At 41.3% G+C, this 13,838-nt stretch overlaps 1 protein-coding gene and 1 long non-coding RNA gene across 28 annotated transcripts in view; both read left to right on the top strand.

Moving 5' to 3' along the window:
- ANK2 (ankyrin 2) overlaps positions 1–13,838 on the top strand; it is a 316,117-nt gene that overhangs the window by 104,830 nt on the left and 197,449 nt on the right. The gene's annotated exons all lie outside the window — the stretch shown is intronic.
- LOC116653354 lies at positions 5,562–6,847 on the top strand. The gene is made up of 2 exons (XR_004306984.1): positions 5,562–5,640; positions 6,715–6,847. It is a non-coding gene; the product is annotated as an uncharacterized LOC116653354 (long non-coding RNA).

Raw genomic sequence — 13,838 nt, 5'->3', positions numbered from 1 at the left:
CCTCTCTCCCTGCTGCCCCGTGGTAGTTGGCACTCTGGGGAAATAATTTTGATCTACTGCAGCAGTGAAGCAGGGAAAAAAATGATGGGAGATACAACTGAACATATGAACTGCAGTGTCTTGTGGTGGTGTTGTTTTTCTAGCATTGCAAAGTGTGCAAGACAGAGAATGAATGAGCCCAGCCATGCTGCCATGAGCCTGGCTTTGTCCTTGTGCAGGTGGGAGCAACAGAAGCACTGCAAGTGTTCCTGTGCTCTGCTGTGCTGAAGGAAAAAGCAGTGCAAGTCTTACAATGGGCTCAGCTGCTTATAAGGTTACATTTATTCATGTCACACTTTGAAATTAATATCTATGTTGCTCATAAAACTGTTTAAAATTATTTTAATAGAGTAATAGGTGGCTTGTAATAGATAGGGCTGTCTTAGCATATTAGCAGATTTGTGCAGGTGCTGTGTTTCACAGATTAATTACTGCAAAGCTAATAGGAAATATCCACCTGCTGTGTACCTGGGTGAGAGTGGTGAATTGTATGCAGACCTGTGTGAAGTATTGAGCCTGCATCTGCTTGATGTGCACTGTGGGCTTCCAATTTATCAGTCACAGTTTCTGTTCATTTTCACAAATGTTTGGCAAACATCAGTTGAGTCAGAGAAGCAAGCCCCTTTATCCCTAGCCAGCCTCCCTTTCTCCCTGTAGGGTGCTTGGGGCTGTCAAGCACCACAGATATTGTGTCCTCTGTGCACATCTCTTGGCCACATACGCATTCCACTAAGGCACACACTGAGCTTCTGGGGCAGTCTGAAGCTGGCGCCCTGGCTCTGGGGATGTTGGGGTCACTGCTGGAGACAGCCTTGGGCTCTTCCTTGGTTCCTGCTGCTTACGGTGCAGTACAGGTAGTGGAGGAGTGTCTGCAAGGAGGTTACTGGCAAGAAGCTAAGCTACTGAGAAGACCTGGTGCTTCTAAGTATACCCATAGTGTGTGTGCACTAGGGTCTTTCAGAGGGTTTTGTTTTTATTTTTAGGTCCTGCCTTGCTGGTCCAGCTATTCGATGCAAAGATATGTTGGCAGCCTCTCCAACCTGCTTGTGACTATCATAGGTGCCACGTTGTGTGTCCCTGCCTCTGTTGAGCTGTGCTGATACTTCAGATGGAATATCAGGCTAGGAAGGTTTTTGCACTATGCAAATTGATGCTGACGTACACAGCACACAGATATCTGGGCTAGACATGAGGAGCCCTGGAGCTCTGAAACATGAGGAACAGAGGGAGGCCGAGAATACAATAAAATGGCTGGGGGCTCTTCATTCCTCATTTGCTTGCAGGAACTAATTATTTCAAAATCTTTACTTGCTGATTAAGTGGATTTCTTTTGTCTAGAAGACAGAAATTGCTGAGCTGAACCTACTGTTGTTGCTCTTACACTGTATAGGAACAGTACGGGATTTTCATACTTCATGTTCAGTAGAAATTTGCTGTAATGTTATTTGTTAAGTGTGATTCTAATCCTGTGTTGGTTCCATTTTCCCACTTACTTTCTCCTTGATTTCATTGTATTCTTACACCAAATGGGATGTGGAGGAGAGAATTAGCAGGGACGGACCGGTGTCAGATTAACATACTTACATGGGCGATGCATAGAGTTGCTTCAGGTTGTGCTTCTGGAAGGAATTTGTAGTTGAAAATGTATGTAGCCAGTTTTCAGATCCACCTTTTTATTTTGTAAGTGATACGTTGGCGGATTGAATTGTAGTGTTCTACCTTTGCTTGCAAAGAAAAAGGCAGGATATCCTTACAGGCATTGTAATGCAAATATGTGGGCACTTGTCTTTCCCAAAACTTGTTTAAATAATTCTCCTTGAGCACACAGCAATTTGGGGAAGGAAGGTAGGTGCCTCTCATCTTTTCTGTGTCTGCATCCAGCTGGCTTGTGGTTGGGCTACATGCATGTAAGCAATTTGTACCCTGCTTTTATTTTCACTCAGCCTAGCTCAAACACAAAGGAACGTTTAGTCCATGAATGAAGTGCCCTCTGGAGAATAAGATCGGCTTCCAAGGAAATGGTAAGGTAAACTGCAGTAATTGAAGTTTGGAGTTATTTTCTAGGTTAAACATCATGTAGGTTTCTGCCACAGAAAGCGATTGGTTGCTTTTCTTTGTTTCATCCAGTCTTGCATGACATACACTTGTATGATGCTGTAGTGCTGGGTCTGAGCAGTGTATGGATGCAAGGTGGTACCAGGAACACAGGATGTCTGCAACAGTTGAGGTTCATGACTAATTATATTTGCTAAGAACCTGCTAAATTGTTTCACTACTGGAGTTCTTCTTAAGGTGGTGTTTGAAGTATTTGTTGGCATAGTTGAGGCAGTGGAGAACATCAGTAACAATTCTGAAATACGTAAATAGAAGTGGAAACTGATGTTTGTAAACTATTTGTTTTTCTATAGAAGATAGGGTTCCAAACCTTGTTTGTCTCTCACTGTATTATAAGTGATGCAGCCTCCCTGCCACCAAAAGCCTTCTAGTCCCTCGTTTTTTGAACACTTTGAACGTTTAGTACATCTGGCAGCTTTCACCATGAGAGAGCAGATGTCAATGTGTAAATGTCAAGAAACAGTGGCAGCTATTCATCACATAGGATATTCTAAACATAATCTGACTGTCCTGGTAGTCCTGATTGCTACGGTCCCATCAAAAAATGAATGGGCATGGACCTCAGGAGTGGGCTGTGCTGTGTGTGTCACGCTGTGTCTCAGCCTGACTGTGGATGTTGCCCTGGTCCCAATGGCTGAGTGCAGTGGGCCCTGTTTCTGCTGGGTGTTGGTGTGGGTTTGTGGTGGGCAGTGGGGGCTGTGCCCGCTCTCTTGTTGATGTGTGCCTGTGGAGCAGAGCAGGGATAATAGCAAAAAAACAGAAGCGCTGGAATGGGTTCAGATTTTCCAATCCACGATTCATGCTTGTTAGCTTTGAAACACAGAAGAAAGGCGCTTTATGAGCTGGCATTTCTGTTTGTGCTGTTTGATTCATGCTGATGGAGTGACGACCATGGCCTTTTCAAAAGGAGTGACTGGTTGGAGTGGGAAGTGCCTTCTGCTCCTGTTGAAGAGGTGGCTGCCTGACCAGAGACCACCTGCTTGGGTTAAGAGAGCACAGTCTCCCATCAGTTCTCAGAGCCACCAACAGCAGCTTATTTTACATGAAATACAAGTTATATGGGTAAAGTTCTATGGTCTCCTTGGTGCGGAGGAAGTATGCAGGGCTCCTGCCCCTCTGTGCATGCTGCCCTCCCAAAATGACCAGCACAGCTTCAGTTGTTGCATTTATTTTTAGTTAACTGCTCCTAATGGTGCAGGTGGTGTTCATCAGGGACACGCTAGCACTTGTGCTGCAGCTGTGTGGAGGTCTAAGCGTTGGGGGATTATGGCTAATGACATCTGATGCTGTGTGTATGTTCATGCCTCTCTCCCTCCTGGTTGGTGGTGGCCGCTCTTCTCACAGTGACGTGAGCAACAGAAGCAGCAGGCAATGGCTTTTATTTGCAGAATAGCTGCTGTTGTGCTTTAATGTAAGTCATAAGGTGTGGGATTGCTCCTTTGCAGTGTGAGATGAGGAGTCCGACCCATTTGAAAGAGAGTTGGCAGCGATTAGGACAGTGGTGTACAAAATGCCTTTATGGAGAGCATTGTTACAAAGCAGTGCTGCACACCTCTTAGCTCTTATGTGAATGGTACTTCCATTTTCTTAGTGAATAACAAAAAAAAAAAAAAATCCTAATGCTGAAATCTGTTCTGCTTGGCTTTGTCCAAATGGAAACAGAGTACGTTTAATTAAAAATAATAAGCACAAATTGCTAAATGAAAGCAAGGAATGCGATTAATAAAAGTTTCTTTTTAATCCACTCCAACTGATGTAAGAATGATCTGGGTGCAAAACAGTTGAGTGTGAGTTGATGAAGCTTTCTGTTTAGGGTGTTGATGCTGGAGATAGAAGCTGGTGGATCATTCATGTGATAAATGCTCTTTGGACTTGTCTTTCATTTCTGTTCTCTCATTTGCTCTTTCATGAGTATTAATACGCTGATGGGGGAAAAAAAATCTGTGGGGAGCAAATGGAGAACCTTTTGCTGGATCTTTCTAAGGAAATGGATTTAGTTAATCTCACAGAAAGAGAAGCCTTAGTTGATACGTGGGGACACAGCACCTCAGACTGGGATAGCTTCCATTCCTTGATGTCTGTAACACAGCTGTGGAATTTATCATGTTGTTTAAAAAAAGAAAAGGTTCTGAAAATGGAAGAATTATTCTTTATTTCTTCTGTTCTCTTTCAAGCCTGACAGGCAGTGTGACCTGGAGCTGCCAGGCCTGCCTTGTGCTTCCCATGAGAAAGATGAAGCAATTGGTCTGGGTTTGAGCTACCTTTGTCCTTTCTGTAGAGGAGACAGGATGAGAGGGAGACAGAAAAAGGCAACTGGAAGGGAGAGAAGGTGGGGCTGTTTCTTGTGTAATAGTTTCACTGCTTTTCACTGCTTGACTAGAGCATCAGAGGGAAAAATCTGTCTTTTTTTTCCACTATAATGTATTTACTGAAAAACCCTTTATTGGAGTAGCGTGAAAATCTTTTTTTTTTGTTTTTTTGTTTTTTTTTTCCCCAATCTAAAATGTGATTTTTAAGGAATACAAACGAAATAAGACTCTGACTTACATTATTGACAGGTGTGGTTCAGCCAGCTGAGATTGGGGTTCCATTCTAGTAACTGCTATATTAATGTAAACTTATTTGCACAAATAACATCAGTGCAGCTGGCATTGCTGCCTCCTGCTCCACTCGTTGGTCACATAATTCAGGGTGTTGGTCACACAGTGCAGCAGTTCAGAGTGTCCTCATGCATAAGTGGCAGAGCGAAAGCCAAGAATCCAGTGATCCTCAGCCCCTGTACTGCAAACCAACCTCACCACTGTGTGAATTGTCAATAATAATCTAATCAGGTTAAAAACAGTGTTGCCTTCAAGTCTAAGGGTGTAAAAATAAAGTGCTTTAGGTTTTATTTACAAGAACGTATAATTCAAGATACTCTCTCCTCTGCCAAGGCATTACAAGCTTTCCCTCTCGACACTTCCTTTCACTAAAAGCAGTATCAGTACTGGGGTCGAGGTATTCAGGGTGCAAGAGTGTCCCACTTCCCACACCATTTGTGCATTGAAGCAGAAGGTGGAGCAGTGTCCCATGACAGGATGCTGGGGACAGGGCATCAGCCCTCTGTGTCACCATCTCCAGTGCTGCTGCTCTGTGCATGGTGTCTGGCTTTCCAGATGTGTGGGGAAATGGGCCCATTTTGCACTGGGTTCATTTGAAGCCGGGATAAGAATAGTTAATCTAGACTGGTGAAAATATTTATTGTTTTACTTGGTAGTTGTATGGGAAATCACAGCTTGAACCTCTGATTAATCAGCTGAGGCAAGTGTCGGGTCAGCTGTGGGAGCACAGGTGAGAGTAATTTAGCTGTGCTCCCGGAAGGGGTGGAGCTTGACTCCACCTCCTCTAAGACCTCATTTAAGGGCTGACCACCACTAAGGCAGCATCTCTTGAAGACTGTTCCCCAGTGGAGACTGCCTCAGCTTTCCAGTCAAGTCATCAATGTTGGTGAGTTTTTCTTTGCTAATAACCTTTGGATATCTACCATCATCTTTGTTAACATCTTTATATTAGCTACCCTTACAACATCTTAATATTAGCCACCCTTACAATAGTTTATTTTATACAGTTTTTTGCTCTCCATACCCTGGACTTCTCACCTGAAGACATTTTGAGCCCTGAGTCATTTCTCAGAGGTCACGCAAAGTATTTAGGGACTAGTTCAGGTTGATCAGAATTTTGAGTTGTGTTTTGGAAAATGGACTCTTTTCTTAGCTGCATTTAGATGAAAAACATAAGCACTTTGGCAGCCTGAGTCAAAGCTCATTGAAGTTAATGGAAGGAATCCTATTGACTTCAGTGATTTTTCGAAGTTTGCCTTTTAAGAGCTTTGAGATTCCTCACATCAGGAACAAGCTGAACATTTACTTGTTTACCATTATGGCATGTAGCTACGTTAACACCTGAATTAAGGGTAATTTTCAATATGCTTAAAGCTGGGATTGATATATTTTGGGACCAAGTCTTAATACTTCTCTGGAATACTTTTCCTAGTTACTTAATAGAATTTATCTGGTTAGCTTTATTGAAATGTTAATCGCACTCATTATTATATATTGATGGCTGAAGAAAATGCATAATATTACTAGCCTATTTCCCATGTAGTACAATAAAATTGAGCAGATGGGTACCTGCAGAAGCATGTGGATACGTATCATACCAGTTGAGTCAATTCAGCTTTGATACAGACAAGCACTGCTCAGCTATGACCTAGCTGAATCTCAGATATCGGGATTGAATTAGTTTATCCAGCATAGCTTTGAAGTGATGCAGTGTGTGAGTAGATTATTTCTACCAGATGGGATTAAAACAATTTATTTTGGGAGGAGATTCCTTTTCTTTTGCTCAATTTTAATACATGAAACAGCTACTCTCACTGCTAGCTGCCCATCACCAGTTATTTGTATTTTGTTTTGCCATTGTCAAGACCCAGGAATACATTTCCTCCACTTTAGTATGCAGTTAAGGGTGCCTCAGTGCTCCAGCATGTGTAGCACTGAAGCATCTTACTCCTTTCTTAAGGCATCACTGAACCCATAAGATATGGTGGTGGTAGTAGAGTTTCGCTGGGATCTGCTGGACCTCCAGTTTATGATCAGCAAGAGGAAAGCTGGATTCTGACATGAGCAAGTACGTTGGTTTGCTGAGCTGTTCATTGTCTGGAAGTTGTTTTTTCATTGCCTAGTGTGGAATCATTGTCTTCATTACTGATATGGAGGTCAATATATAAATGCTCGGTTTTTCAAGCAGTAAGCCATTATAAATATCTACCAAACATCAGTATGAAGTTTAATATTAAGATTAGCATGATGTGGTAACATTAACATGGATGAAATCTGAACGGAAATGTAAGGATGTCAAAGTATTATTAGTAACCACCAGAAATAATTATAACAACGTAACAAAGCTTCAGAGCATAGCCTGTGCTGTTAAAGCAGAAAGGAAAACCGAGCCCTTTAATTCAAGGGCAGAGGAACTCTGCTCTGAAAACGCTCCCTTGCAAAGATCATTTGGCCCCAGAAAATCCTGCTCCTACTGACAGGAGGATTGGTGTCCAGAACTGCAATCTGCAGTTGGCCGTGGGTGAGAGCTGTGTCAATCTGGGCAAGGGCTGCTGGCAACACCACTTGCAGTGGGTGCAGTTTGGCCAGGCTCTCTGGCTCCTCCGGCACTGACATTCTGATGCAAAAAAGTTGCCAAGAAAATACCACGTGGGGAAAACCCTTGCGATAATGGCAGGGGTATCTACTGTGATCATAAGGAATAAGGAACTCAAGGGCAAATGAATTAGTGTGCCAATAACTTTATGTACAAAAGAATAACTTTTTTATTCACGAGAGGATGCTGCCATTTACACATTTTACTTGCATGTATAAGGTCAGTCTACAGACTTTGATATTTCCTGCTGAGATCTTGAGAGAGATGCTGTAATGTATACTCTCCATGCTAGAGAAAACAACATATGGTCCCTTTGCTCTTTCAAATCTCTCTTTTAAAGCATTGTTTCTTTTTGTTTCTAAATATAATATAAATATTTGTTCTGTTCCTTCTAGGTATTGCTTAACAAAATTATAAAATAGCATATGAATTACATTTTGCCTTACAAAATGTTTCAGAACAGAAGTAAAAGAAACATACCTCTTCACACTGATGTCATTCAGCATCTGTTAGAGTTGACATGGGTGTTCAAGTCTGGCTGCCAGCAAGGTCCCAGTGAGTGCTGAAGAGCTTTGCCCACTCCATCCATCCAAGCCCTCAATGGAGTGCCCTGTGCATGTTTTTCCTGGGTTGTTAAGTGCCTTCAGTGCATCTGCCTGCCTGAATGAGAAAATATTTCTTCAGCAGTTCTAAATGAAGAAATATTTCTGTAGCCTTAGGGAATTTATTAGCTGTGGAGGTTTCACAATTGGATTGCTGGCACATAAAGTGATTTCAGTGAAATGAAATGGAGACCATGGAAGAAAAGATTATAGAAAGGTTTTTAGGAAAATAACTTGGAATAAAAGATAGAAAGTCTTGGAGAAAAATGGCATTTTGTTTTTAAAAAAATACATATATTTTTCATTAGCTACTCTGTACTTTAGGCATTATGTTGAAAACATGATTTATTTCCCTTTCATCTCTTTATGTTTTTTAAGAAATGTGCCTAAAATCTCAACCTCACTTGGTCAGATTGCTCATCAAGTATTCAACTGCAAACTGATTCAAGCTTTTGACCTTCCATCAGTTGCACTGCTACCTTGAGATCTTCCTTGCAGCACACATGACAGCATGTTGGTGTGATCTGAGCAGGGGCTGCATAACATGACAAAGCCCCCCATTCGTAGCTCCCTGGCACCTTATTGCCTCCAACAGAAGAGGTTCCCTTCCCCACCTACTCCCGACTCCTTTATGATAAGATCCATGGAAATGTGAGATCTCTGCTGATTTCTGTGTTTGGTGTATGTGCTGCATGTGTTTTTATACAGGTTGTGACATTTTGTCATTCATAAAGAGCACACTAATTGTGAGGAGACCACCCTGACTCAAAGAAACAGACATTTAGACAGTATGCTTGATTGTTCTTTAGTGATTTTTATATGAAATGGCAGTAGAACCATTAACATCTGTTTGTATAATAGATGTGTCTCTGGCAACACCACAGTGTTAAAGATCTCCTATTAAAACATGTTGTAGGCTCTCTCTCTTTTGGAATATCTATATTATTGGGAGCTAAGTGCTGAGGAGGCAGAACAGCATGATGGCCTTTGTTCCTTGAAGTTCCTTTCCTCTCAGTCTATAAATCAGGGATTGATCTAATACTATGCTGAGCACTTGCTTTCACACTGAGAATGCTAAGTTGTGGATTGGTTTTCGCACATCTTTCGGTATAAGGGTTTAATTGCCCATGTCACTACTGGCGTGTATATCAACTGTTTATAAAATGTGGTGACCTTCCAGCAGGGAATGGAAGAGTTCTTAGATTTCAGGGATGAGAACAAATACAACATTAAAAATGTATGTGTGGTTTCCCTCACCTTTTCAAGGCCTCAGAGTGGACTTGTTATGTGGGACAAATTACAGAAACCTCCCAGCTGCTGGGCCAGCACATCAAGTTACATATATTTTGAAGAAATTACTTCAGTTGTCCAAAGCAGTTAGTGCAGATGGGTCAGAACAAAGTTGCAGGCTATCATAAGTGAGATCACCTTTCTTATCTGTGCTGTGCTTTCTCAGGGATAGCCCATGTGTGATTTCCACCTATGATATTCTGCCTAATTATCAGATGGGTAGGAGACAGGCAAGTTTGACTGGAAATGAATAGGAATGGAACTTCCTTGATGGGAAAATTCTCACCTGGCACTATCTATAATTCTTTGTATTAACAGGTAAAACACTGTAACTGTGTTTTCATTTTCAATCTTAATGTTTTTGTTCAGTTGGAGTAGAAGTCCCTGTTGCTATTTCTGTAGTATGGATTTGGCTGAAGCAGGGATGCTATTGAACAGCATTTGAAGAGTGTCAGATAAAGCTGAGCCAGAGACTGATGTTTTCCACAGAGTTTGATTTTTGGAAATCTGACGCTAGAAATAGAAACTTGCTAATGATATCTGCAGGACTGAGAAGGGTGGAACACAGACTGATTTGAATAATGCCCGAGAGACATTACAGAAAATGGATGGAAGCTACTAGTATGAAATAACAGATCATACAGTTATGACCTAATAAAATATTTTGCAATAATCTTGGTTCTTAATGTTTTGGAAATCAAAGACAACAGAGACTTTAATGTAGCAGTTGAATACAGGATACAGATGAACCACACATCTTGTATAGCCAGGAAGAAGCCATCCTGTGATATTATCAAGTATAGTCTCTTGGGTAGAGATGGAGAATGTCAGTGCTATTGTACAAACACTGGTGATGTGCAATTCAGCTCCTTCATAACAAGCAATATAATTTTAGTAGTGGTGGTTATTGAAGTCAGATGGTGTTTTAATTGATGATGTGCCAAACAGGATGGATAGCATTTTAATTAATTCAAACAGATAATATAAAAAAGAGTCTATAAAACAGCATGATATTTGATTTCTTTTAGTGTTTAATGAGTAGATGGCTTAAAATATAGTAGCTCTCTTGGGGTCACCACTGTTTATAATTCGGAATGGCAGCTGGCAAGACGTTATTTTTTGCAGTAGTTTAGGCATGACTTTTCTTATCTCTACTCTGTAATTGTATTTGGGTATTAATTCGAAACATGATACAAATGAAAATCTCATGCTTAACCAAAAGAAAAAGAAAAAAAAATGTTTAAAAGACCTAAGAGAATTTTTGGAGCAATTTCTATCAGTCCAACTACATTAAAAGAAATACTCCCTAGCAGCTCAGTCAGTACACGTTTATGTACATATGTCAGTATAAAAAAAATGTATTGTTAGAGGTGCTGAAAGCTCTAAGTAAAAGTAGCCTGCTGGCCACGACACATTAAAGGATATCATGTCACTGTGACTTCTCTTAAACCCCAGGTTGCAACCTTTTAATGCTCTTTGGTAAATGATATTTTAAGTGATTTTGCTGTGCTGTTTTCACATAAGCAGTGGTGCTTTTAAAGTGTATCTCGATAAACCTCAAAAGTGTGCTTTCCACAGGGGAAAGGATTTCAAAGCATCACAGACAGCCAAAATCACACCTACACAGGTGGCCATTTCCTCAGCACCAGTAGGAAAAGAACTTAGCATGGGCTGCCCTGGGAAATGTTCTATTGCCTCACATCTGTCTGTGGCAGCTGTGATGAATGGGATCAGATTTACTTACAGCCTAGCAGAACAGCCAGATGGAGGTGAAAAAGTCATTTCCAGATGCATGAAGGCATCAGTAGCTCTCTGGTGAAGACCCAAGGTTTTTATGTGCGTTTTTTCTTGCAGGTAGAGAGGTGACAGATTGGGGTATTATGTCCTCATAAATGTAAGTTGCTTATTGTCTTTGGGAGGACTGAGCTATAGAAGCTAGTGAAACAGAAGGAAAATAGAGCAGCGGCATCCAAGGGGAAGCAGTTTAAAATATCTCTGTTTCAGAGATTAGCAAATAGTTCACTGAAACAAAAGAAAAGCTGTTGAGCACGTTTTCTTTCTACTTATGGTAAGTCAGTACTTTCAGTGTACTAGGAGAAAACAGAAGGAAAGAGCTGCTCTGTGGTCAGAATAGGCAGTGTGGTAAAACTCCATGTGAAAAGGTATAGCTCCAGGAGAACCCGGTGTTAGCTTATCTTTCCAAAAGGTAGATAGGATGAGTAGAAAGCAGTCATTAGGCAGAACTGGTGAAAGTGAGAGGTAGAATCACTTTAGAAAAGAGCAGTGCTTTCAAAGGCTGATATCTCATGGAATACTCATATCTGAGTATGAAGGATTTATAATATTGGACTCAAGTGTAAGCAGTATTGTATGATGGTCTAAATTGAAGTGCAGAGAAGGATGTTCAGTTCTTATACGACTTCACATTCCTCTGCACCTGCAACCATTACGCTTTTTTCCTACTCTTGGTGGTTTGTGTGAGTGTCTGTAGCTGTCATGTTCAGCACCACTGAACGTGGAGTCTGTGGAGCCCTCATTCTTGAAGGGGTGAAAACAACCTGTCAGGAAGAGCAGCAGAGATTGCAAGAACGTGGACTCTTGTAAGCTGCTCGTTGCTGAATTCTGCGTCTGACCCCTTTCTGCAGCTTACAGCATGTAAAATGCACGGTGTTCCCACCCCCTGCTGAGGGGACGGAAATAGGGCTGTGCTATTTTTTTCCTCAAAAATTAGCTTTTGGCAAGATAAAACAACTCAAGTAGGTTACTGCGGAAACACTGCCAATTAAAGCTAGAAGGCAACAATTCTCAGTAGCAAATCACCCTGTTGATTCTGAGCAGTAAATACTTTAGCAAAATGTTTATGGAAGATGAAATAATTTTTGTTCTAGAAATGACAATTGGCCCTTAAAAGAAGCTGTTCTCCTCTGGCTGGGTATGCACAAAGCGTAACTGTAGCGTATCAGGCTCACTGTGAATTAGCATTCTGGCAGACAACCTAACTTGCAAGTGAAATTAATGAAATTAATTTGTTGTAACGAGCTGCCATTCACACAAGTTTTATTGAACTTGGTCGGAGCTGAAGATGCCCAGTTTTGGTTAGAGCAGCTCATGTGAGCCCCAGCTGAGTGAGGAGACCTGCCAGGACTGGGCCAGAGGCATGTGGGGAGGGCTCATAGTTTGCCATTTGTTTGGTTTTATTCCTTAGCATGAATGTTGGCAAAGCATCAAATGAGCAGCTCTCTTGCCCACGCCGTACTGTTGAGTCTTTCAGTCCTGCTCCCACAGATCTACTGCAGCTGTTTCTCTCCTACAGCCCTTGAGCTGCTTCATGGGAAATGCCAGATCAGCTGTCCGTGGCCTGAGGGCTGAGGCACTGTAGCTTTTAAAGAGGTATAACTCTTTGCTGCAAATTTTGTATGAATGCAAATGACATCAGCTACATGGGTTAGTAAGTCGCTGGGTATTTCAGCAGCTTGAACAGAATTCTGCATCAGTTTGGCAAGAGGCAACTAATTTTGTGTAATTTGACTCAATAATTATTTAAATCTCCCCCAGACAAGAATCCCCCTGTTATCACTAGGCTTTTGAAATGGTAATACATTGCAAACTAGATGATGTCTGCAGCTGAGGGCAGAGGACTGACTGAAGTAACCAGAGTATGCTAAGGAAGTAACCATCCTGTTTTATACTGCCAGGCCAAAGCCACTTTTGGTAACAAATGTTACCACACTTCACTAGATAGAAAATAGTACTTGGTAGAAGAAAGACACCAGCTCTCATTTTGCAGTCTGTGCAAGATAGAATTTTTAATAATCTATCTGGAAATAAACCTTTGTCATAGTTATGCCAATTTCTGTGTTGTATGTTAATTTTCTTAAAACAAGCATCCAAATCAAAGGCAAATCTTTGTAACTGAGGCATACAGTGGAATTAGCATGTCTGCAGCTTGTTTGAAAATTTGTTTTCCTCTGATTATTTTCAGAGGAAGGCTTTTCATGTAAAACTCTAATGCTTTTGAAAAGATAAATGGTTGTGTTTTCTATATTTGCACTGGGAATATCAACTAGTAAAATTAATCACTTGCATAAACACTGCCAATTAGAGCAGAAGATATGAAATCTGTATCGGGTGGAAGTGTCAGCTCAGAGCCACAGTTCTGTATCATCCATGCTGGCTAAAAGAAAACAACAACAACAAAACAACCAAACAAACAAAAACAGAAAAACTCCACCGAGGTTGACAGAATTATTGATGCTGAGAGCTTGTTTTAAAGAAACTTTTTTTTCTGGTTTCTCCTGATTCTTGAAGTTAAAAGGCAGTGATGGAGGAGCAGTTAGGACATACACGTGGGAGTTCCTGACAAATCACCCTATTGATTAAGGTTTTTTTGCAATATGATTAACAGGGCGAATGTGGTTCCATCCTTTCTCTGCCAAGGATGTAATCTGAGGACTATTGTTTTAGCCTTTGAAGATCTGGGCTCACAGGAAAACTCTACAAGGGGTGGATTTCCAACCAGCGTTCCTTCCCCAGTGGCAGTCAGCCCTTAAATGAGGTCTAAGAGAGGTGCAGACAGGCTCTACTCCTTCTTGTCAC

The sequence above is a fragment of the Coturnix japonica genome, chromosome 4, assembly GCF_001577835.2.
Source record: "Coturnix japonica isolate 7356 chromosome 4, Coturnix japonica 2.1, whole genome shotgun sequence".
NCBI lineage: Eukaryota > Metazoa > Chordata > Aves > Galliformes > Phasianidae > Coturnix > Coturnix japonica.
This window is presented reverse-complemented; position numbering and strand designations above follow the sequence as displayed.